Below are 4,160 nucleotides of genomic sequence, written 5' to 3'. Positions count from 1 at the left end.
GGGCAGAGGTGTGGATGCTATGGCAGGGTGGCTGGCTGGTGAGCGGGTTGACACGCTTCTCCTCGGTGAGAGTGTGGGTCTGGGATCTGAGCTGGATCTGAAGGGCCTCCCTGACCCACCCACCTCTCCTGGAAGGAGCCAGTTCCGACTCAGGCCTCTTCCCATCGGCCCTCAGGGTGATTCCGGAATGAGCTCCAAAACAGGAAGGAAACACCTCTCAGATTTGACCTCCCCCCTTCCCGCCCCTCCGCCCCAGGCCCTGGCTCTAGGGCCGGAAGGAGCCACTTTAAGGATCTCCCTGGGGAACCATGACCAGGAAGACAGATGATCCGGTCACAGCCAGTGTGGCCAAGACAGACCGGGCAGGCCCCTGCAGCTCCACCTCCTTACCCATCTCCTGCTCACTCTTTCAAGCCTGTCTCACCGGGAAGCCAATGCAATTTGACCTTTCCACCAGGACCCATTATAGAGGGTCAGTGCACCCGGCATCCCGGCCAGAGTGCTGTGGCCCCTCAGAGAGCTCCTGAAAGACTCCTTGACCACCCTCCCCCTCAGGCTCCTGAGGGCAGAGCGGCTCTCCCCCCTCGGCCTGGAGACCCTCAGGGTTGAGTGGGTGTCTCCCCCCACCCCTGACAGAACACTCAGGCCGGGAGACGGGTCACTTCTAGTCACCTCATCAGACTCGGGGCTGCCCCAGGGCAGCACCTGCGTCCCCCTTTCTGTCGTCCAGCATCCGCCTTTGGTCCCTGGAAAAGAGAAGAGAAAGGGGCCCCCTGCCCTTCTACCCAACCCGGATGCCCCTTTAAGACCAAAGGGATGGGGGTGGTATCAGGAGTCAGACACAGCAGCCCCATCCTCCCCCTCCCTCACAGGCCAGGTTTCCTGCCATTGACAGCATCCCAGCTGGGCCCTGCCCAGCCTCCAAGCTTAACCCCTTCGTGACCAGATCTCAGGACTACTTCATCTATAAAATTAGGAGATGAACGTACCCATGTCATTTGGTTGTTTTGAGGATTAAATGTGCTAATCATTTGTTTGAAATACTCAGAATAGTGCCTAGTACTTATTGATCTCTCCATAAAAGTCAACTATTATTCCTAATTGTGTGAGCTTGGATCAGTCATTTCCCCTCTCTGAGCCGCAGTCTCTTCCGCTGTCAAATAGGAAGAATAATAAAACCTACCTGCCTAACGTTGTCCTGGGGATGGACTGTGATAAAGTACATGAAAGCATTTTGTACAGTAACAACACCGTATGAAACTATCATGGACAAAATAATAATAATCCTAACTAGGTAATAAAAATCTCTTACCAGGAGGTGGGCCTTCTGGTTTTCAGACCCATTACCTTACTTGACAGGCAGAGGGTGCAGTGGAAGGAGTGGATTTGGGGTTGGGCTCGGGCAAGTCTCTCCCCGCTCCGATCCAGTTTCCTTACCCTGCTGGTCACCCGTCTAGGGTCCTTGGGAGGGACAGAGGAGATTGGAGAGCACAGGGGTGAATGTGCTTTGCAGCGGCCAGGTAGAGGAGGGCAAGCCCCTTGGCAGGGAAATTGTCTTTGAACTCTGGGCACTACAGAGTTTACCTGCCGGGGAGTGGGGAGGAGCCCTCCTGGCACCAGCACTGCGGGGACTGGGCTCCTCTTGAGGTGCCGCCGGACAAGAAACTGTGCCAGCTCTAGAAGTCCCCAAGTTGGGGCAGAGGAGAAAGGAGGCCAAAAGACCTAGACTTGACCTCAAACCATCCCTTCATCTTCCTCTTCCCAGTCAATCCCCTTTGCCATCGGAGGACTTTGGGCACAGGCACCTCCAATGGGCTCCCAGGTGACCTTCACGCCAAGACTTGCTGGGACAGGCTCACCCTGAACACCCGCAGCACCACTGCCCCACCCTCAGGCTGCAGATTGCTGGCCTCACCCATGGAGAGCAGCTTGATGCCCACACCCGGACCAGGACAGGTCTCGGCCTGCTACAGAGCGGGAAGGCACAGTTACTAGGACGCTGCTCTGCCATCCTATTCCAACCAAGAGGATTTGCCAAGGCCCAGAGCGGGCTGACCCCACGTGACCAGCACGTCCCCACCCCAAGCCTCTGAAGGAAGCCTGGGAATCAGGAGAACTTGCTTGGGGTCCTGGCTGCGCCCCAAGCTCACTGTGCCTCCAGCCAAATCACTAACCTATCAGGGCCTGTGTGACCACCTATCAAATAAAGGAGCTGGGCCCCTCCATAGGCCTCTCCAACACAGACTGTGACCAGGAAGGAGTTAATGGAGGCCAGGCGCTGGGTCAGGAAGGCGAGGGTTAATCTGGGGGGGGCGGGGGGTGGAGGCTCTCTCAGCTTTTCCTGTGGAGAGTGAGGTTTGGCTGCCACCAAAGTTACTTCTAGTCCCTGCTGTCCCTGCTGCCCTCAGTCTGGACCTGCCTTCGGACCCCTGCATTCAGCCTCCCCACACAGAGGTGAGTGCATCCCGAGCCCAGTGCTGAGATGGGGGGTGGGGGGGAGGCACCCAGGGACCCAAAGGCGGGCAGCCTGGCTCCAAGTTAATGAGCACAGTTCCCCAGCCCTCACTGGGAGCAGACTCCCTGGACAAAGTTCGGACCACTAACCCCAGGACTGGGAGAAAGTGGGCGCAGGGATGTCTGCCAGGCATCTAGGGAGGGACATCTGTGGTTGGGCAGGGCCAGCCCCGAAGGCAGGGAAGAGGCAGTGGACAGCAGACTATTTTGGTCCCTGTGTTTAGGGACTTTTTATAGCCTCTGCACTTGGGGCATGGAAGAGGCGGAGGGGCTGAGGGGATGTGAGGGTATCCATGAGGTCAGATAAGTACAATGCCCTCCTGAGACCTCGGAATCTCACCCATTGCCTGGGATAGGCCTTCGGAGCCAGGAAGGAAGGCACTGTCAGCCTCTCCTGCTTCCTGGGTTCCCAGTCACCTATGGACTGATTTACTGGGCACTAGCAGTGTGCATGAGTGTGTGTGTGTGTGTGTGTGTGTGTGTGTGTGTAAAGCTGAACAAGTTGCACTGGGGTGAGTGGGGTTGGCAGGGTCTCTGCCTCATGGCTCATCACCAGGGCTCCCCTCCCCCCATCCCTGACAAGTTCTATTGCTTTGTTGCCTCCAGAGGTGAGGTCCTCTAAGCCCCCAGAACTGATGTGTCCCTCTCAGCTGAATGGAGGATGGAGGGCGTAAGGGGGCAGGGGTGGGGTGGGGTGTGCTGAGCTGTGTGGGTGGCCCATTCTGTGACTGCCAAGGAAACTGTCAACCCTTGATTTACAACCCCTCCGGCCCCTTCCCCTGCAGAGGGAGGTGGAGGAGAAGGGTCATGGGGTCTCAGGATAAGGAGGAGGCAGGGACCCTGAGGGCAGGTTTCTCGGAGTGCAGGTTTGGGGAAGAATCAATGGCAGGAACATTTTAAAGAGGCAAAGGGCCCATCTCTAAGGGAAATTGCTTGGTTGTATATCACGTGGAATACAAGAAAGAAAAAAAGGGATGTTCTGACAGGCAAGTGAGAGATCCAATCTGAACCAGTTCTGGAATGCAAGGCAAGAGACCTAGTTCCAGACCGAGGCCCCAATTCTCAGTAAGCCCTGAGCAAGCCCCCTCCTCCCTGGGCCAGGGTCACATTCTACAGAATGGAAATGCAGAGGTAGGTAAGGTGATATTTACCGTTGGGCATGCTGGGATTCCCTTGGCAGGGGCACAGAGTGGGTGGGTAGCAGGCAGCCGGCTGACATGACCTGGTGACCACCGCCCTCTCCTTCTCAATGGTCCTCCTGGGCCTGGGCAGGGCAGTTGGCCGCAATTACGGGAGACTCCTACACTGTGGTTATATCCCTGACCTCCGTGCTTGGGGGTGGGAAGGGTGGGCCCCGCTGGAGCCAGCCTATGGCTGGGAAGCGTCCTTGTCTTGGACTCCAAGTTGCTGGTTTGGGAAGAGGTATTTTTTCCGGTCGAGGCCACTTTCGGGAATTGGGCCGGGACCGGCCCCATTTCCTTTCCCAAGTGTCCTGCTTGCTGATGCCTGCTTGGCATGGTCCTGTGGCCAGATCGGGGCAACCCTCCATGTGGCATAGGGAACCCCTGCCCCATGTCTTTGAGGAATGGAGGTAAGGGACAGCCAGAGCCTCTGCCCCCTAGACAGGGCACCGGCGGCCTTGGATG

At 57.3% G+C, this 4,160-nt stretch overlaps 1 protein-coding gene across 1 annotated transcript in view; it reads left to right on the top strand.

Moving 5' to 3' along the window:
- Positions 1-2,239: 2,239 nt before the first annotated feature.
- The window catches only part of FAM110D (family with sequence similarity 110 member D), a 4,444-nt gene continuing 2,523 nt past the window's right edge, over positions 2,240-4,160 (top strand). The window contains exon 1 of the mRNA XM_015557192.1: positions 2,240-2,454. The gene's annotated coding sequence lies outside the window, so the exon portion shown is untranslated. The remainder of the gene's footprint in view (positions 2,455-4,160) is intronic.

Source organism: Myotis davidii, unplaced genomic scaffold (genome assembly GCF_000327345.1).
Source record: "Myotis davidii unplaced genomic scaffold, ASM32734v1 scaffold149, whole genome shotgun sequence".
Classification (NCBI taxonomy): Eukaryota; Metazoa; Chordata; class Mammalia; order Chiroptera; family Vespertilionidae; genus Myotis; species Myotis davidii.
Note: the sequence above shows the minus strand (reverse complement) of the source record. Positions and strands in the feature narration are given on the sequence as shown.